The sequence below is a fragment of the Ornithodoros turicata genome, chromosome 3, assembly GCF_037126465.1.
Source record: "Ornithodoros turicata isolate Travis chromosome 3, ASM3712646v1, whole genome shotgun sequence".
NCBI lineage: Eukaryota > Metazoa > Arthropoda > Arachnida > Ixodida > Argasidae > Ornithodoros > Ornithodoros turicata.
The window spans coordinates 86,189,448-86,211,656 of record NC_088203.1 but is presented as its reverse complement, the minus strand read 5'-3'; positions in this window follow the sequence as shown (position 1 = coordinate 86,211,656).

Below are 22,209 nucleotides of genomic sequence, written 5' to 3'. Positions count from 1 at the left end.
TGTTTTGATAGGCACGTCAAAAGAACCCTAGGTAGTCGAAATTATGCCCTATGTCTTTTATGCCCTAGTCCTATGCCCTGCGGCACGTGCAAGATGTCGCCACACTGGGAAATCGTGTAATATCACGTGTAACATCACGGCATTATTATTATTTGCATTTGAAATAAACCTCGTGATTGGCCTTCGCGAAGGAGATCGTGACGTATCACGGTCGAGGCGATGCGTTTAACGCTTGCGTATCGGCAGTGTGAAAAGTCGGGCTGGACATTCCATTGTACACTGATTATGGAACTGTGATGATTAGGTTCGATCCGATACAGAGTAGCTGGCATTAAAGGGACACTAGAGGACAAAAATTTCTCCAGGCGGAATGGAAGACCTCGTTACCTTGACACTAGCACAAAAGGAACAGCATTCATCCGTTGCGTCGTTCGTGATTTTGTGAACGAAAGAAACCGCAATACTATACGATTTCCCTCTCACTGCCACACTCCCATTATATGACAGTCATCGTCAACACCATCCCGCTGAATTTTACGATTGCTTTTTGCACAGGGGTGACACAAACCCGTCACTGTTGTAACTACTATAAACCAGGTGCTTTTTGCAAAACTGCCATCTTGTCCTGGTCACACGTCATAGAAAACGTCATTTTGAGGTCGTGTGACTCTGTTTACATGTCGTTTTGCCGCTTACCGACATATTTTCATCGTCTTAACGCCAAGAGATGAACGTATTTTGCCAGCGTAAACTATGCGGTGCTTCTTCCGCAACATGGTAGCCCATTTCTCCTTAGTACATCAAATCGGTTCAGTGAGTCATAACGGGCGGCCGTCATCACATCTTTGGCAGTCATTAACAATCCAAGCCCTTATGTGTAAAAACAACAACAACTTTATTTTCGGCCTTGGAGAGTGGGGAGTTTCATCGCAACAGGCGATACTCTACCCCATTGCTGGGTGGAATGGGGGGAATAAAATAACGAGCCCCTTCACAATAACGATCGAAGTCCGATGGTGTCCAGAAATGTCAGAAGAGCTTTGAGCGCAAAGCGTTGCTGGGCTGGATTGGGCCAGGGACCAAGCAATTTCGGTAGGGAGAAAGGGCGAGAGTCCAGCTGACGAAGAGACTCGGAGAGTGTGGTTCGGGAAGGTTCGTAGTGAGGGCAATGAAGAAGAATGTGCTCCAGATCCTCAAGAGCACCACAGTGGCAGCAGGTGGGAGAATCAATTTGTCTCAAGCGGTAACGCCACTGAGCTGTAAAGGCCACATCGAGGCGCATGCGGTGGATTAATGCAGCATCCTGACGAGATGTGTTTCGTGGCATGCGGAAAGCGAGCGTGGGATCAACTCTGTTCAACATAGAGGGGGGAAGAATGTCGGTTGTCCGTTGGCGGGAAGCCAGGGGTGTCACTAGACGTCGCAGAATTGAACGGCGGTCTTCTCTGAGCAGAACAATACGGGTCCGGTTCCGATACGAGAGTGCTGCTTCTGCGGCGCTGTCGGCCTGCTCGTTCCCCACGACCAGTGTTGCGGATTTGAGTCCACAGATTTGATTTAAATCCGGATTTAAATCCACCAGAGGGCTGGCGGATTTGATTTGCGATTTGATTTGCGCAAAAAAATATGGGCAGGATTTGGATTTGGATTGAATCGCATTTTTCACGAATGATTTGGATTTGGATTGAATCGCCCCTTTTTCAGCGGATTTGCGCATGGATTTCGCCAAGCTCCCTCACAAGATGCATGGATTTGAAATTGAGCGAAGTGCCGTTTCGCATTCTACGCGAATTGATGTGACCTTGTCTGAAATCTGCACACGCACTAGCGGCGTCCTCTCTCCAGAGCGACAGGAGTAGCCGTTTTGTTCCAATCACTTGCCCTCACCGCACCGAGGGAGCACCAGGTGCAGTTCTTTGAACGCAGTTAACGTTATTCTGTCCATTGGACAGCACCTTTCCCGTGGACCTCTAGCTGAGTCTTCAAGCACGACCGGTTTCAAGCTTGCCAAATCATGTCGCGAAACTCGTGGTCTTCGCCATCATATGAACGCATAAGGTGCACGCATTCACGTCAAAACAAAGTGAATAGAACCGAACATGTCGTCCTAAACTCAAAAATTTATGTCCTAAACTATGAATAAAACTTCGGCCACCGGATTGATAGGTTGGCCCTTTATATCCTCGTCAATCAGACGAAATTTATTGCTCTTTGTGCCACGTCACGCTGTTATTTAAGCGCTGTTTAGTGAATACGTGCAGTATTAGTAATTTGTAGACACGGTTATAGGTTTAGTAATGCTACTGCACGAATTTTGGCTTCCGGATTTGTCAAAAGATTCGATAAATCCGGATTTAAAAGCAGATTTGATTTAGGTCCGGAAAAACAAATCCGGATTTAAAAGGATTTGATTTAACGTGCCAAAATTAAATCCGGACTTGATTTGGATTTGATTTACTACCTTCAGAAAAAATGCGGATTTGATTTAAATCCGATTTGAGCGGCCAAATCCGCAACACTGCCCACGACACCACAATGGGCTGGAACCCACTGGAGAACTAGCCTGTGGCCTGCGGCGTAGATAGTGTGGTAAGCCATTAACACGTCTGTGACTAGGGGTGCGGATGGGCCTCGTATGCCGGAATTTTCCATTGCTTGAAGTGCAGATTTGGAGTCTGTAAAGACTGCCCATTCCCGGGGTGGAAAATCAGCGATGTGTTGTAGAAAGAAAAGGATGGCATAGAGTTCCGCAGCTGTGGAGGAGGTTGGATGTGAAAAGCGTCTTCCGTGCACGACGCCTTCGGATGGAATGACGAAGGCTGAGGCGGACTTGTTGTTTCGGGATGCGCCATCAGTATATGCTGCCGTAAACGTAGAAAACTTCTCGTCTACCAGAGCATGAAAATGGGCTCGGAGGACTTGAGGGGGGACTTGAGGACTTATGTGTAAAAGGGCGCGTTTTACTGCGAGATTATCGGATAAAAATAATTACCGCGATCGAAAGACATCCAAAACGTCGCGCAGAAACAACCGCATTGATTACAAACGGTTTGGCCGCCGATCACGGGCGCCGCCATCTTTAAGGTCACGTGTGCCTTGACGTTTGCTGTGACGTGCGACCAGGACCCGTCCAGGATGCATTGCGTTCGCCCAGGACGCTTTCGTCTACGGAGCAATACTCTGGATGCCACCCCTGCGACTTTTTGTCACCTCATCCAGCCCTTTCGCATGGTTAACGAGAGTCCTGCGCTTTTTAGCAGAGTATACGCATTTTTTAGGGACACCGGCATCCTTAAGGACTTGTGATTTTAATATCATGTCTTTACCCGTTATACCTATTCTAATGCCTTTTACTTGGTTCTTCTGGCATAATGATGTTGGTTTGTAACTATAGGTTCATCATAATTCACAATTGTTTGGCGCATCATGGTTAGTTGCTCGTGTCTTCCCACTTCGCTTATTCCCGTTCCACCTAGTGCTTCTTATGAGATTATCTCCCATTCCCTCCCCATGTTCCCTCCCGCGGAACCGCAATGAGTTTCAGTTCCCTAAAGTATGTGCCAGGCAGTCCTATTTCGCATACTGAGGCGTATACACGTGTCACGTGAAGAAAGAAGGCGGTTCTCCTTTTTCGTTGCACCCTGTGCTTGACCATCATTGCAAATCGCATTTTAAGCAAAATGCCCATTTGTTTATGCGCTCCCATCATGCCTACCTCACCTACAAGCACGAAAACGCATTCGCCGTGTTGAACAAGGAGGTTGTATATTACGTACAAAGTTCTCACTCGCGAAGCACGAAACCAGAAGAAGCTACACGCATTTTTAAAGGATAAACAGCATATAGTTCAACGACAATATTGAGTTAAAGCGCTGCCAGCACAGTTTCCTCTGAAGTCGGCCCATGAGCCAACTTGTCGTTATCCCGTAACACGCGTTAAATGCATCACTTCGGCCTGCGATTAGCCACGTGCTCTTGAGCGAGTGTATGGAGCTTTTTTTAGGGTCGATGGGAGAAGGGGAAAATAGCCTGGAGCCAGCTCCTTGCGGAGCTCCTTTCCTCCTCTCGGGCTGTGAAACGTGGGCTCACACTCTTAGAAAAAAGGGAGTATGGGAAACTCCCCTGGGGTGTTCACGCTCATCACATATGACTCCCTTTGGCGTGTTTACGCTACTCCCCTTGTAAGGGTGTTTTCTTGACTCCATTGTAAGGGTGTTGCCTTGACTCCCCTTTCTGAGGGTGTTACCTTGACTGTCTTATATCCAAGCACATTGCAGAGAACACTAAGCACACTGTTTTCCACTGTGTCATTAAGTGATGTTACCTCATTGGTCTTTTTCTTTCTTTTTTTTTTTTTGCTACTGATCTCTGTTGCACCACTTACAAAAAAGAAAAAATACTGCCCTCGCCCCAAAACACGAACAGATGCAGTGGCCCACCGAACTACCCAAGCGGAACATCCCCAAGAAACCGTCATTGGGCTTGCAGTATTATAAGACCCAAAATTTTACAACTCGCTCCTAGAGTACAAAGGAGCGAAACACTTTCGTAACGGTGACGGACATACGCCTCATCAACTCGCAGTGCATCTGCAGTAACTTCAAAGTACCTAGCGTTACAGAACAGATATCCCTTTCTATCGGACATTGCGTTTCTTACTTGACCTGGTGCTTCCCTTGTCATTAGAGAGTATTTCCACGGACATTTTCCCTCGAATGAAACGACCGATCCAAGTGTTAATGACAATTATAACCAGAAAAACCGCATTGTAGAGGCGGTATCTTTATGAGCACAAGAAAACAAGATGTAGGCACCAGCATGCTTGGAAAGTTGCAGTAGCTGTTCCTCAGTACGTAATGTTGGCCACTTTCCAAGGATATCCGCCGCCAACGCCTTTTTTTTTTTTTTTTTTGTACAGCCAGGACCTGCGAAAAGTAAATATCCTCTGCAGGGATACAACTACTTTGGCCATTTCAACACAGGCTTGTTCATCTCTTCTTTCATTAGTTGCAGGTGTGTCTCGATAATTTTAACAAATGAATAAAGGTACGAGGTTTCACTGTTGCATAGTCTGGAAGAACCTCGTCATAAACATTGGGGAGTGCGGCTAACACCCCTCCATGAAGGGAGTGCACGCAACACCCCTCATTAAATACGATCATGGAAGGGCGCCGCTGCAACGCCCTCTCCGTTCGCGAGGGTGTCCGAGAACCATTTGACTCCCTCTTGACTCCCTTTTTTATAAGAGTGCAGATAGGGCACCTGTCAGCCTTTCTCGGTTACGTACATGAGTAGCACACCACCTACGCTGTAACTCCGCTGCGTTTGTATTCACAGATCACGTGAGACGCACTATGCGGACAGGTCGTGCTGAAGACTGGGAGGTGGTGGGTTCGAATCCTACCGCCGGCTGTGCTGTCTGAGGTTTTCCCTGGGTTTTCCGAAGACTTTCCAGACGAATGTCGGCACAGTTCCCCCTGAAGTCGGCCCAGGACGCATACTAATCCCCCTGTCCCCCACTCCTTCCTGCTGTCCTCTCTCCGCCCGTCCACGTCTGTACGCCGCTCATAGCCACAGTTGCTTCGCGGCGCTAACACCCAATCAAAAAAAAACTATGCGGACACTGAGTCACTAGCTGAGTCATGGCCGAATGGGTAAAACCACCACTCTCCGGTGGTAGCCAAGGTCGTGCGGTAGACTAGGAGGTGATGTGTTCGAATCCTATCACCTGCTGTGCTGTGTAAGGTTTTCCCTGGATTTTCCGGGAGACTTTCCAGACGAATGTTGACACGGTGCTCCCTGAAGTCGGCCCAGGACTCACACCAACCCCTATCCCCCTCTCGTTCCTGCTGTCCTCTCTCTGTCCACGTCTGTACGCGATAAGTCCATAGCTGCTTCGTGGCGCTAACACAGAATCAAAAAGAAGCACACATTAGGGAGTTTTAGCGCACCGGAACCACCTGCCAGGCCGCCAGGGCACCTGCCAGCCTTTCGCGGTTACGTGCGTGAGAATCAAGTAGTTTTTCGACGCTTCGGTGAAGTGACAGCAACGTGGTCAGGACGTGGCATGTCATACGCTCGCGAGGGATCGTCTGAGCATCATTGTGTCATTTTTAGGTGCACTAAGAACCAGCGAAAACGTAAACTGTTATGGCAAGAGATCTACGCTGGGCATAATGTCCGGCGGGACAGCTGTGGTTGCGGCATGTTTGCGCTGCATCGTTTCCCGGCTGACGAGCAGCTTCGGCACCATTGGTTTGGTATCGATCAACAGGCAGTACTTCGAGCCATCGTCGTCTTTGGCGCGCGCGTGCTCAAATCGCTTCGTTGACGGAAGGCGTACTCCGTTGAATCCGATCCCCATGCTGCACATCTTGCTGCTGCACTTCTTAAGAAGTCTATGGGGAATTTTTGTTCGCAAGGTTCTCGTACACATCGCTAAATCTCGACACGAAACAGGTACCGGCGTCTTCCCCTCGAGTTTATCTAGGGAGTGACATATTTTTGAAAGCCTGGTGCGATCTACTGATTTTTGGCTAATTAAAGTTTGTCATATTTTCAATACATGGCAGTCTATAGGAGATGCAACAAAATCGCTTCTGTCGGTACGCCCGCCCACGATATTTGGGCGAATATGATGTCATTCCCTACAGTAACAGACGGGCAATTGATTGCAATCAAAAAATTTGACAAGCTTACTGCAGTTTTCCAGATCCCTGCGAATGAAAATAATGGCTTTGTCGCTTGCTATCATGTTCTGCAAGCTGGCGCCGACTACATTACTTCCTTAAAGCGCGGGAGGAAAGCAAAGCGAATAAAACCATATTGCAACGGTACAGCCAACTCTCTCCGGAAGCGAACGTTAACTGGACCGCATGAGTCCGCGAAAATTGTCGCGATTGGCTTTCGCGCAGGCGCCCGTGACAAATCAAAGGAGGGAAGGGGGGGGGGGGTCATGCTTTAATCGCGTTACGCAACATGGAAAATTTTAGCATCGTTTCTCTAACCTTATTACCGCCTCAATTGTTTCGAAAGAAGTCGCGCAACGGAGCAGATCCACTACTGTCATCTTTTGCCGTCCCGATTGTACACTGATTATGGAACTGTGATGATTAGGTTCGCTCCGATACAGAGTAGCTGGCATTAAAGAGGAACTAGAGGACAAAAATTTCTCCAGGCAGAATGGAAGACCTCGTTATTTTGACACTACCACAAAAGGAACAGCATTCATCCGTTGCGTCGTTCGTGATTTTGTGAACGAAGGAAACCGCAATACTATACGATTGCACTCTCCCCGCCACACGCCCATTATATAACACTCATCCTCAACACCATCTCGCTGAATTTTGCGATTACTTTTTGCACAGGGGTGACACAAACCCGTCATTGCTGTAACTGCCCTCAACCTGGTGCTTTTGGCAAAACTGCCATCTTGTCCTGGTCGCACGTCGCATGTCATCTTTTGCCTTCCCCGCTGACCGTACTCGGTCGTATATACTTAGGGAGTGACTTTTTCGTGTTAAATGCCTTTCTCAGATTCGGGGGGTAAAAATTGGGTGCTATTTTGAAATCTGTAATTCAGGGAGCAATCGGGCGATAATTGTGCCTTCGGGTGTTCTCGGGTGTTTTTGTTTCTCCTCTTGTCTATTAAGTCCTTTCCTAATCTCTCTTTTTCTGTTTTTGTTTTTTGTTTTGCGGAATCGTCACCTTCCAGCGGTAATCCCCGAAGGCATAGACAGTGTTGGCACACATGGGTGTGTTGCTGGGAACGTAAGTGACCCATTCTTACATGTGTTACACGTGGCGACCTTTGTTCGTCTTCAGTGGAAACGTCACTTGAGGATTTCATAGTGACTGGAATTCGGGGAGAAATCGGGTTTAGCCCGAATTGGTCGTAGGTCAGTTCGGAGGGAATGACCGGGCAGAATCGGGTTTAACCCGAAAGAGTCACTCCCTATATATACTCTGTGCATACCAAAATGCTTGTGGTGCAGCTTTGCCGCAGGAATCACCGGTAATGGATCTTTTTTCATATACTCGACGTATCCTAGCGGCTGTCCAGCGAACCACGCTCGGAGCGCGTCTAAACCAAACCATGTCGGTAGCACAGAGCACCAAAACCGGTCCTCAGTGGAACCGACGAGCTCGCGCCGTTCGTGCGGTCTCCCGACTGGTCCCCACTCACAGGGGTGGCATCCATTGTATTGCTCCGTAGACGAAAGCGTGCTGGGCGAACGCAATACATCCTGGACAGGTCCTGGTCGCACGTCACAGCAAACGTCAAGGCACACGTGGCCATAAAGATGGCGGCGCCCGTGATCGTCGGCCAAACCGTTTGTATAAACAATGCGGTTGTTGTTTCTGCGCGACGTTTCTTTCGAAACGGTTCTTTCGGTTTCATTCTTGTCTTTCGATCACGGTAGTTATTTTTATAAATAATGTCCCATTAAAACGAGCAGTTTTGCACATAAGGCCTCGTACTGTTGACGACTTCCAAAGATTTGATGACGACCGCGCGTTAAGACTCAATGACCGCATAGTTAACGCTGGCAAAATACGTCCATCTCTTGGCTTTATGATGACGGAAAGATGTCGGTAAGCGGCAAAACGACATGTAAACAAAGTCACATGACCTCAAAATGACGTTTTCCATGACGTGCGACCAGGACAAAATGGCAGTTTTGACAAAAGCACCCGCTTGAGGGTAGTTACAACAATGGCGGGTTTGTGTCACCCCTGTGTCCCCACTCCTGTCGTCCACATACTGCGCCATCTAATGAAGACGGAGATAACCCTCTGCGGCGCTTAAAGGTCATGCGCATGCGCATAAGTCGTTGTGAAAAAAAAAGTCCGTTGTCCTTGGTGGGTGAGTGGGTGTCTGCCTTCGCCCGTTACGCCACTGATTGTCGTAAAAACGCCGTGCCTGATAGAGTTGATACGTTTTCATACTGCGTCATATATTTATTTATTTATTTGAAAGATACTGCCGGCCCTACAGTTGAGGGTCAAGGCAGATGAAAACGTCATCAAACTCACACAAGACAAGTTTAACAAGTAAAAAGCGTTCGAAAGAGAAATGATCTAACAACAAGTAGTCGACTGAATTCAAGAGACCCAGAAGAGCACTGGATAAGGTCGCTGAAATTGGAATGTCTGTCAAACTTTGATGCGACTCTTTCCGCTCTCGCACAGTATACGAGGAAAAAAAGAAAAATGAAATGGGTCTTTTCTGCAACAAAACTCGCAAATCAGCTTATCGTGTTTCTGCCTTGCGTTACGACTTTTATTGTACTTTAGGTAGTCAGCGAATTTAAGTTTCCGTTTCCCATATACGACACTATGCAGGAAATAGCCCGAGTACACACAGGCACGGTTCAGAGGACTCTTTCGCTCATATTTAGATGTTAATTATAATCTTACGCTATTAGAAAGTGGTCGACCTTAAGTATGGTATACCACAGTGGTATACCGTAGTGTGTACGCTGTAGTGGTACGTGGTATGGTAAAGGACACTTTGCACAGCGCTGTACTTTTTTTTTCTCCTTTTGTGTGTACCATCTAGATGATTGTCCACGACCAGTGGGGGACACTTGTACTGTATATATTATAGAAAAATTTTGTTATCGCTGTTGCTACTGCATGATCACGTTGCAATGGACACTGTACTGGCGGTCAGATATCCGCCGACTGTTTATGTTTATGTTTGTACTCATTCCTGTTTGTCGGTCCAGGTACCCCGTCAGGCTCCCCCTTTTGTACCTGGACCTCATTTCTGTATTTCTGGAAATGAAATGAAATAGAAAGAAAGAAAGAAAGTTTAGGCGCCTGTCCTTTCTACGGCAAGCTAGTGATGCGAGCCTTGATACATCGTACAACGTTGAAATCGATGTATCTCTTCCATACGCATTGTAAACGAATCTTAGTGCCTTCTTTTGAACGCTTTCCAGTATACATCAGTTTGCACCTGAGCATGAGGGTCACACAGAATGCCAGCATATTCCAGTAGTATTGACAGTTTAGTTGCAGAGGTACAATGGCGTATTTTTCTCCGCAGAAACCAAAGTTTGTGGGACGCCTTCCTTCGGGACAGTGTGAATAATATGAGCAGACCAATTAAGGTTAGACGTAATAATAACTCCAAGATGTTTACGCTCGCGAACTCTTGTAAGTGGAATGTTGTCGATATTGTAAGAAAACAGTATGGGTGATGATCCCGTGGTCGCGGTAATTTGAACACATTCCTTTGCATTCAAGTTCATTTACCATATGTCGCACCACTCGAAAACAGAATAACTTTCCGTACATTTCTGGTCCGTATAACACCAGCCACTATATAGGACGTGATGTGTTCTCTTTCTGCGTCTAATGACATGCTGTGTGATGTGTTTTCTTTCTGTGCCACTTCACATGATCCAACTTGTTCGAGAACAAAGCAGACGTCACCTGCGTCAAGCACGGCACTGCGACAACTGCATCGAGATAACCATCACGGCCCCGCGAAACTGGCGCCACCAAAGTGAACGACCGGCGCCAATGTATTTCAGGATCATTGGGCAAGAATGTACTTTATAGGACGCTACGGAATAGCAAATATCAAAACCTCAGAAAAGAAGAAGAAAAAAAGAAACAGACGAGCCAGCAAAAAGAACAAAAAAGATGAACAAACACAGGGCGAAAAAGTCACCAGCTTTCTAAATGCTACAGAATTGCGCGTATCCTGAAATAGTGGTTTCCCAAACCCGTGCCACGATATAGCCTAAATATTTTTCCTTCTTTCTTTCTTTTTTATTCTCGTTCCAAATTCTCTGTAGTCCGTTTTGCAATATCTATTCTCCTTTCCCGCATTTTCTTTCGTTTAGAATCCCCGAAGTATCCCAATAGAAAGAATATGCGGGACTGCATGTGACGTACATTTTTCTCGTCTCTGAAGCTTATAAACAACATGAGAAATCGATGTTTGTCTTCCAGCGGACGTAAGCCTCAATTCAACGAGCTCTTCTCTGTCAGATGTAGAAGAGACTGCCAGAAAAGAATTGATTGTCAGTAGCGATAGCTGCTGTGTAATCAGCGATTGGCTGTAAGTGAGGGCCAGTTACAATCGGTCGGGTTACAATAACTGAAGTTGCAAAGAAGCCTTCTTAAGTGGACATGAGGAAAATAAATGGAACTCTCCTCCTTTGCTGCGAGAATCGACTCTGCTGTAGCGTATTGGCATAATATTTGTTCTAGAACAAAAGCAGCCAATGAGATACATAAATGTCTTTTATTGTATTTTTTTGCGAACAGACAGAGGTACACAAGAAAAAACCGGAGACGCCGACAGCGCTGGTGCAGTCAGCTACTCCAGGATACTTGAAGTGCGTGTTAAACCAAGGCGAGAATCATCTATAGTCGTGTTCAACTAAAGAAGTCGGCTCTCCGTCGGCTCTCAAAATATTGCTGCGCCGCGGATAGGATGGCTGGACACAGAGATGTCACGCTCCCTCCTTGCGCCAGATAATGTGATTCATCATACTCACTCTGCTTCCGTATTGGCTGTTAAGACTAGCCGCATGGCATTACGCTGCGGCAGAAAGTGCGCTCCTCTACTGATGGAGCATGGTGGCGCTGCAGTATTTCTCCTGGCGCCCAATTACCTGTCCTTATCTCCAACAGCGTATGTAGTTGACGGACTAGATTTCTTTTCCTTCTTAAGTTGAACATGACTATAGTTACGATGTTATACGGCACCTATGTCTTTAGGAAAGCGCCACAGGGCGCAAAGTGCTATTCTCTCTACTCATCCTACCGCACCTACGGTACCTTTTCCACTTTGTGTTGTTGACGGTCCAGCCTATCCAGGGCACCCTGTCGGCTAGGCGTGAAGGACTCGAAGAACTCGATGAGTTCTCGAAGAACTCTCGATGAGGCTCTGCAGACGATAGACTCTGAGAAGGACTGTGGTACCTTACATGGGATACGATAGGTGCTGTTGGTGTTGATTCCTGCAAGGAATGACTATTGCGTGTCTTCACTTAGCCACATGGTCTTACTGAGCCGCTCTCGTACTCAGCTTGGCATGTACTTTGCATCGGATTTTACGAGAAGGTCTCTTCTGGTGCGTGTAATTCCGTGGTGTTTGTAAGTCCGTCCATGGCTTTGTAGGTACACGTGACAGTGATTGCCAGACTTATAGTGGTAAGCACCGCAGTAACAATGCAAAAACAATATTGAACGGTTTCACGGGGATTTATAAAAAAAATTAATAGCATTTCCAAAAAAGTTTCGCCAAAATGATGAAGGTACATCATTTAAACTCGTTTGGCACGCTGCCCAAAAGGGCAATCATTTTTTAATGACAGAATACTTTTGACTTTTTTTTTTACTTTTCACTGTATGCTTTTGAATATTTTTTTTATTTCGAGTAGTACACGGATTTCGATTATTTACCCATTTCGGGTCGAGCCAACACCGAAGCTGGTATTGTCTCGAATATTGCCCGGCGCCCAGGAGCTCCGCCCAGCTATGACGTGTCTCCCTGCGTCAGCATGACGTTGCGTCTCGATGAGAAACGCTCGCTCGGAAGGTTCCTGCCCACCGACGTGCAGATGTTGACCCGAGAGTGATGTGCAGCAGTGATGGCCAGTAGTTAACTACATGTAGTTAAACTACGAGTTAAACTACCTGATTGTAGTTAAAAAGTAGTTATCAACTACTTGCAGAAATGTAGTGGCAACTACTAGTTAAACTACTATTTTAAGTAGTTAACTACAGTAGTTAGGTTACTGAAGGCGCCAACTACTTCCGATTTTGCCGCAAGCTTTACGGCACGATTGTGCTTCCGACTTTTACCTTGAGCTACTTGTTTGATGAGAACGGAGGTGCAGAGCAATTGCGTCGTGCATGTGTACTAAATCTTCACTTTTAATGCTTGTCTAGTGAAGCCTCATTTGCTGCGAAATAATTCTGCAACTTAGTTTATCGCGTAGGCACAGAAAGAATCCCGCCGCAAGCTTTGTATTTGACGATCGTAGCAATGGCTTGAGCCAAAGTTTATTGCTTGTGATTCAGATTTAGCTGTTCAAGAACATGTTGGTGGACAACGTTAAGTAGTTATAGATGTAGTTAAACTACATTGCAGTAGTTAAAAAGTAGTTTTAACTACTCCCCTGAAAAGTAGTTGAACTACTAGTTAAACTACACAATCACAAAGTAGTTAGTAGTTATAGTTAAACTACTGTAGAAGTAGTTAGTGGCCATCACTGATGTGCAGTTCAGATGCAGTCCGACTACGCTAGCTGACAACAGAAGTGCAGACATATGGGGCGACGCGACTGGGGCGATGTGAGAAGGTTGGGGCATGGTGGTATGTCGGTGAGGCCAAGTTTTCGTTTGAGATTGTAGTCTTCTCAATAAAGATGCAATTTTCCGCCAGGGAAAGCACTGAATATGTCAGAAACTATAGACTGACAACGAAAAAGGCGATATTTCACGCCAGGTTGGCGTCGACCATCGTCAAGCTCTGGAGTACTTCTTTCTCCGGGACACCGGTCTCCTCTCTACCCTATATGATGTGCCTGCGTACCTGTGTGCTTTGTGTGTGTTATTGTGTGTTGCGGTTTTGCCTAGCGTTCTGTTGATGTTGTCTCACTGACTCCACTGACTGTCGACCTCCTATTCACCGTCGTTCAGCGTCTCATCATCAGGACACATCTAATTATCTCCATTGTGCATTTGGGTAGCAGGCCGCACCTCATATGGCGAATTTCCCCATTCATCATCATTACTTTATCTGTTTTTGGTGGTGTCCCGATGTTGTGGTGGTTTTCTAATAATGAATACACAGGTACACCACTTTGATGCTGCAGTGCCTGTCAGGACTGTTAATCATGGGGCCAGCTGTGCTAACCACGTCGCACTTTTGGGCGGAAGCGCGATGGCGCATCGGGTACTTTTTCGAGACAATACCCCACTATCCAGCATGCTGTGTAACTAACGACTTCTTTGGTGTAATGTCGTGCCATCCAACAATTTTACACAAACCGAACTGCGTCATGTGCATCCACAAAACGAAGTGATCGTGAGGTACCGGTAGCGCTACCGGCCAGTCGTAGCGCAATATTCTGACGCCATCACTGGCGTATCTACTATATTCACAGCCACCACAGAACTGTGGATAGTTTCTGCTTCTGCAATGCACATTAAAGATCCATATAATATTTATTTGAAATCCACAAAGTTACAATATTGTGACGCGTGTTTCTGTATCGTGACGTATGGTTCAATGAAGAGAAAGATATCCCATTGAACATAGGCGCCGACTGCGGGGGGTGGGGGGGCCTTGCCCCCCCGGAACATGAACTAGGGGGGGCGCCGCCTCCCCCGGGAAGTCCCGCTAAGAGACTGACACCAACCTTTGGGGCTCGGAGCGCCCGGGTCAAAAGAGCGAAGAGGCACCAACCCCAAAAATGCATCTTGCAATTTGTTAAATATGCATCCGCCCACCATACTCATTATCACAGTAGTAGTGAGGCGAAGAAACACAAAGGATGACACAACACATTGCCTGAATTTCGCCCAAAGCAATCAGATCAGTGAAACGAAAGCAGTCGAAAAGGTACCTGCAGCTGCCAGTGAGGTGCAACGGTAGAATCTTCGGAACGCATATCCTTTGGGAGCGGGTTCAACTCCCGCTGGTCCATTTCATTGACCATATTCATATATTGCGCGCATTTCGCGTCAAACACCGAGGATTCAATGCATTTTGTTCCTTTTGCACTCAGTTTTCAAAGGCGTAACGCCTTCAGTTGTGCACATGTTCACTGTTTACGTTCTCTCTGTTTTTCTTTTCTTTTCTGTTCTTCCTTCCTCTTATTTCTATACCAGTTCTGCATACATCATAAGATCCCGCCAGTGTGTGTATCTGTAGAAAATTCTTGCCCCGGACCTTAATAGAGAGACTTCTGGCCAAAGTAACACCTATTTATTTCGGAACGGATCCACCGCGTGACCGACCTCCATGAACTCCAAAGCCCAAAAAAAACCTCAACTCCAACTTCGTTCTCCTCTCATCGTCCCTCCTCGTCGTCTTCCTTCACAACAGTTCCTACACACTGCCCCCCGAAGAAATGTCATTTCCTTCAGCTTTAGTTTTGTCTTCTTCATTTTTCCTTTTCTTTCCTTCTTTTTGTTTCCTTTTGCTTTCTTTTTTCTTTGCCTTTTTTGTCTTCCCCCTTTCACTTTTTTTTGAATAACACGCCAAACAACAACAACAACTTTATTATCGACCTTGGAGAGTGGGGAGTTTCATCGCCACAGGCGATACTCTACCCCATTGCTGGATGGAATGGGGGGAATAAAATAACGAGCCCCCTCACAATAACGATCGAAGTCCGATGATGTCCAGAAATGTCAGAAGAGCTTTGAGCGCAGAGCGTTGCTGGGCTGGATTGGGCCAGGGACCAAGCAATTTCGATAGGGAGAAAGGGCGAGAGTCCGGCTGACGAAGAGACTCGGAGAGTGTGGTTCGGGAAGGTTCGTAGTGAGGGCAACGAAGAAGAATATGCTCCAGATCCTCAAGAGCACCACAGTGGCAGCAGGTGGGAGAGTCAACTTGTCTCAAGCGGTAACGCCACTGAGCTGTAAAGGCCACATCGAGGCTCATTCGGTGGATTAATGCAGCATCTTGACGAGAGGTGTTTCGTGGCATGCGGAAAGCGAGCGTGGGATCAACTCTGTTCAACATAGAGGGGGGAAGAATGTCGGTTGTCCGTTGGCGGGAAGCCAGGGGTGTCACTAGGCGTCGCAGAATTGAACGGCGGTCTCCTCTCAGCAGAACAATACGGGTCCGTCTCCGATACGAGAGTGCTGCTTCTGCGGCGCTGTCCGCCTGCTCGTTCCCCACGACACCACAATGGGCTGGAACCCACTGGAGAACTAGCCTGTGGCCTGCGGCGTAGATAGTGTGGTAAGCCATTAACACGTCTGTGACTAGGGGTGCGGATGGGCCTCGTATGCCGGAATTTTCAATTGCTTGAAGCGCAGATTTGGAGTCTGTAAAGACTGCCCATTCCCGGGGTGTAAAATCAGCGATGTGTTGTAGAAAGAAAAGGATGGCATAGAGTTCCGCAGCTGTGGAGGAGGTTGGATGTGAAAGGCGTCTTCCGTGCACGACGCCTTCGGATGGAAGGACGAATGCTGAGGCGGACTTGTTGTTTCGGGATGCGCCATCAGTATATGCTGCCGTAAACGTAGAAAACTTCTCGTCTACCAGAGCATGAAAATGGGCTCGGAGGACTTGAGGGGGGACCTGATCTCTTCTTTCCAGAATGTTTGGGAGGCGCACAAAAGTGGGCGGTACCGGTAGAGACCAGCGGGCTTCCGGCGCTATAGTGTCCTTAGTTATGAAGCCAGTGAGAGTCTGGCGTGTCCTCTGCGCTACTCGATAGAAGTCGCTTTCAGGGCGTTATCGAATTTTCCTGAGTAGCGGGTGGCGGGGAATGTGAGCACGCAAACGGAGGTAGTGCCGAGCCGTTTCCCGTTCACGGAGAACTTCAATCGGGAGCTCACCAGCTTCAGCCAGTACTTGCCGTGTTTCAGCCATTCTTCGAATTCCGAGGCATCGACGAAGGCTTCGAGCAAACAGGGACCGAAGTGTATTTAATGAAGTTGTTGATATCCTGTGCAGAATAGGAAGGCTGTAAAGCACAGTTGCTCTCACCAATGCCGCGTGAACCGCGAGCAGGGAACGCTGATCACAGCCCCATCCTGAGCCAGAAAGATGTTGAAATGCGGGGAGCCATCGCTGCACTTTAGTTTCAAGGTGTTTAATGTGCCGAGCCTAGCGCAAGTCCGAGTCGATTACCCCCCCCCCCCCCCCCTGGGAAAATGAAAACTCTCCGCCTCTGCGATTGAAGACCATCGCGATGGGGCAATTACGCAACGTCTGACCACATCGATTGCAGAAATAGTACTACTCTTGTCCTAAAACGAAAAACATTGCTCACTGAAAGCAGACAGATACATAAACAACATTAAAGGTTGTATGTACAATGAAATACACAGCGCCCAATTAATTTATTTCCACACTGAGTGCCCACAAACAGCTGTTAGGCCTTTGATAGCGGTGCACCATACATAAAGAAGATGACAGAAATACAAATTTAAAAATGCAAACAAACAATCTAATTCATGCGAACAAATTAAAACGCTACAGGAATGCAACATGCGCTTGAGAGTGATGCCTGAATAGGCATTAAAAATGTCTAGCTGATTGTTAATCGTGACGTAAACATTAAAAGTCATCTGAATCAGTGACATTGGGCAGCATTTGTCTGGAACAGTGGGATAAAAAGGACAAACGGTGCGCATTTGCCTCGGCGGAGCGTGCAAATTTACTAAACTAAGCAGCAAGGAAGAGTCAACTGATCCGTGGATAAGCTTGCTTAAGAACATTACGTCGCGGCATAGCCTCCTGTGCTCAAGGGAGTGAATGCAAAGTGTGGATAACATAATACCATACCTATAGTAAAACCTACGATAGTAAAAGCTATCGTAGACCAATCTAACAAACTTTCTTTGAACGCGTTCTATGCCCGATGATACCGTTGATGAAACTGAATTCCAGACAACAGATGCGAATTCTAATTTGCTTCGGACTAGGGAGAAATAAAGTTTCCCTATACAAAGAATATTTGAGATTTCTCTAGACACACGATACACCATTCCAAGTGAGCGCAAGGCAGCGCTACAGATCACCTGGACATGATAACGAAAAGTCAACTGAACATCAAAATGCACGCCCAAATCCCGTACAATTACAACCCTTGAGATAATTTCACCGGAAAGGACATAATCACGCTCTATACACTGCCGCCTCCTTGAAACAGAAATCATTTGAGTTGTTTTCTTTGGGTTAAGCTCCAGACCATCGCACCAGTTTACCACAGAGCAAGCATCATTTTGTAAACGTGCACAGTCATTAACATTTTCAATAAGACTGAAGATTTCGATATCATCTGCAAACAAAAGTATATTGGAGTGTTTAACTGCGGCAACTAGATCATTGACGAATATACAATGCCCTAATATACAACATTCGTCCTCGTTCATTTCCGATTTGTGTCCGGATTCAAAAAAGATTGCGAATAATTTTGATAGTTTGCCAGTATCTTAACTCTATGTGCCTTTTTTCACGCGCTGTCCAAAACTTTTTTTTTTCCTCCCGCTTCTAATGAGGTGCGTTTGGCGATACGATCGATGGAACCCCTGATACAAGTCGGTCGGCTGCTTTCTTAAACGTTTCAGTTCCTTTTGTTGCTGAACCAATACCTGACGTTGCTAATTGTATTGACATTGTTTCTTAAAGGCGTATTTCCAGGAGAGCTTAAGCTGGCGAAAGTTAGGATCATCGATCTGCCCTGTGTAATTATCGCCCGATTTTCCTAACGAAGTGTTTGCAATTGTTATTCCCTTTCGTCTCGAAAGATTTCTTAATTATCCTCAGCTCGTGTAACCTTCGCAGTTGTGGTTTCGTGAAGATGAATCTAACAACTACGGCACATATCGCCAGCACAGAAAAGATTAAGGGGCCGGCCACTAAGGTGAGAAAATTTCTCCTCGTGCAATGAAAGACAGCGGTACCTTGACACAAACAAAAAAGAAACTGAATTAACCGGTCGCATCGTTCGTGAATGATGAGCGAAAGAAAATTGCAATTTGCGCTATCCCTCTGCTCCTGGATCCGGAAAAAACGTCCCCGGAGAAATTGTCCCCGGTGGGAACAGTAAAAACTCGAACTCGATGTTGTTGTTGTCCGTTCTTCTCGTCCCGAGTGACGGGGGCGGATGGGCGATGATGATGTGCACGAAGTGTCCAAATCCTTCTCCGCCGCTCCGAGTTCGATGAAGGGATGATTCGGAATCTGCTCTATAGGTACTGATTGAAGCCCGACTCAGATGACGGTGATACGGGCTTTATTCACTGGAGACTATGGTACATAGGGATATATACAAGATTTACACACTGGACTCGATGTTACATGTTCCGAAGTCCGGCTCCCAGTCCTCTCTCCGTCGCTGCGGCCGCTTAAAAGGGTGACAGATAGGGCCACCACCCCCGCTGAAGGCTTCCAATCGGGCGGCCTGGGTTCAAAGGGTTACAACTCGTGGTTGGCCCAGTTTAAATACTTGTCCAGACCTGAACCGCCCGATTGCACACTCTCTCCACGCGATTTACGACCAACGTTTCGAGGTGTCAACCCGTGCACGACCTAACTTCGGTCAGTGCATGTCTCCGGCGCCAGAACCCAGATTTATGGCCGTCGCGACGGATCGAGTTGCCTGGAGGACCCCAGCTCCCCTGCACCTGCAACGATGCCACTCCCTTTCCCTTTCCCCACTGACATTACCAGTCGGGTCAACCTTCGTCGCAGGCTCGTTAGGAAAATGGGCAAACATCCCCCAACAACACCAGACGTGGGCGGATGATGCCAGATGTTACAATTTGGGCAAATATAACATACTTATCTCATACAAATTCTCATAATGGTCATGCAAACACAACTCAATCCTTTACACCTCCCATCTCAAGAATGTGACAGGGCGCTTCGTCCTGTCACAGTCCGCTCGCAAAAGGATTGCCCGTACATACAGCCACAAATGCACTAACTACACATACATCACACTATGTATCGTATAGCATTGCACTAAACCATAAAAACAACAAACAAACAGAAACCAAAGAAAACCAGGCGCAACTGAGGAGATCATTGGCATCAACTCAGGGCCCAAATGGTGTACGTGAATTTCCACCCTACGCTAACCTGCACTTCGCAAAACGCCGAGAACCGTCCTCAGGTGCTCCAGGTGCTCCGCCCATGTGCTCGAGAATATGGCGATATCGTCCAAATACGCGCACGCGTAGTCCTGGTGCGACGTTAGGAGCGTGTTCATTACCCTTTGAAACGTTGCCGCCGCATTTTTCAGTCCAAAGGGCATAACCCGCCAAGCAAACTGACCGAAATGTGTCACGAAAGCTGTCATTTCCTGGCTGTTAGGTGCCATCGGTATCTGCCAATAACCCCGTTTGAGGTCTACGAGGGTTATGAATCTCGCGCGGCCTACTCTGAATATCAGCTCCTGCTGATGTGCCATGGGAAAGCCGTCGTCAACGGTTCCTGCGTTTAACTGACGGTAATCTACGCATAATCGAATTGCGCCGTCCTTTTTTGCTACGCACACGACGGGGTGAGCAAAAGGACTGTTCGTGGGATATATTAAGCCCTGTTCAAGTAGCCCACTCACTTGCTTCTCTACTTCCCCCCGCAACATCTCCGGCACGCGATAGGCGTGCCGTTTTGTCGGCGCGTGCCCCTCTCTGAGAACTATTTGATGCTCTCCCACCTTGGCTATACCAGGAGTTGCCACGAAAAGCGTTCGAAAATATTCAATGATGCCGCGGATTTCCCGGGCCTGGCCTCTAGTCAGGTGCTGGACTGCAGCCTCAGGCAAGGCGTCACTCACGTCGTCCGCAAGCGCAGGTGCATGCTCAACAACGCCAAAATCCTCGTCGCTCTGGAACACCACCCCCACGTGTCCAAGGCGGGCGTGATATTGCCTGAGGTGGTTCGCGTGTACTGTTTTCCGTTTACCGTCAGTTCCCAGAACGACGTAGGAATTCCGACGGTGTCCAGCCACGACCGTGTAAGGCCCCCTCCATTTGGGAAATAACTTCCCTTGCCTGTCTACCTCGAAAATGAGAACCTGGTCCCCAGGGTTAAAGCTTTTCGGTTTCGCCCGTCGATTGTACTGTGCGGCATAAGTCTCTTGATTTTTCGATGCCGTTAGACCCGCCACATCCGCAGCTAGCTGCAACTGCTGCCTTAAGCGCTCCATGTACTTCGCTGGCGCCTCCCTAAGTGTGTTGGGGATGTCAACTTCCCCCGACCACGTGTTCTTTAGGATGCCCATAGGGCCCACCGGCTTACGGCCGTATAGAAGCTCAAACGGCGACACACCTGTGGTGTCGTGCGGCACCTCGCGATATGCCCACAGAAGGAACGGCACGTGTTGGTCCCAATTTCGCGGGTCACTTTGCACAACATGGAAAAGCATTTTTTTAAAAACGCGATTCCATCTTTCTACGGAGCCGTTACTCTCCGGGTGCTCCACTGTAGAGAAACGCGGAGCAGAGCCAATTCTTAGCAAGAATTCTTTCGTAAGTGACGAAGTAAAGTTGCTCCCGTTGTCACTACACACTACCTCTGGCACCCCAGTTCTCGCGAAGATTTTGAGCAGAGCGTCACACGTCTTACGCGCGGTAAAAGTGGTCATACAGACAACCTCAGGCCACCTGGTGTGCAGGTCTGTCACGCACAGCGCGTACCTGTGCCCACGCGCAGACTTCGGCTCGATCGGGCCAATGATGTCCACATTCACCGCTTGGAACGGATACGCAGGTCGCGTTAACGGCGCTATTGGGACCCTATCGGTGACCCTCCTGTCCGATATTAGCTGGCAGCTGTTACACGTGCGGCAGTATTCCCTAACGTCACGGTCTAAGCCCGGCCAATAGAAGTTTGCCTTGACCCGCGCCAAAGTTTTGCGTAACCCCAAATGTCCTCCCCATGGGGAGTCGTGCGCCAAAAGGAGCACTTCGTTACGCCTGGACTGCGGGAGCACAAGTTGTCGAACCATTCGTCCTCGTATTTTTTCTCGGTGATACAGCGCGCCGTCTATCACCTCGAACCCATGAGTCCCGTTTTTCGCGCGTCCCCATTCCTCCGAAAGTGAACGGTCTTCACGCTGCGACGTTCTGAACTCCGCACATTCCGATGTACGTGACTGCTCACCTACCGCGTCCGCCACCACTGAAGGGGCCTCGTCGCTACTCGTCGACTCAACCTCTACCTCGAAACACGACCTCTCGTCTGTCGAACCGCCTTCCTCGATGTCTACCGACATTACTCCCTCGGGGATGACCCGGGCACCTGACGTGAGAAGTTCGTACGCCTCACCCGATAGCAGGCAGTCTGTTCCTGTCGCCAACTCTTCCGTAAAGGCACACAGAACGTATACTGATTTCGCGATGCCGTTCCCTGCGCCTTCCTCACAGAGGGCAAGACGCAGCGTCCCAAGACTAGCTCTCACTTTTTCCCCGAAAGCCGACACCAAAGTCACACTTCCCGTTGCTTCGGCGCACTCCCTTGGGAACAAGCTGGCACGCATAACG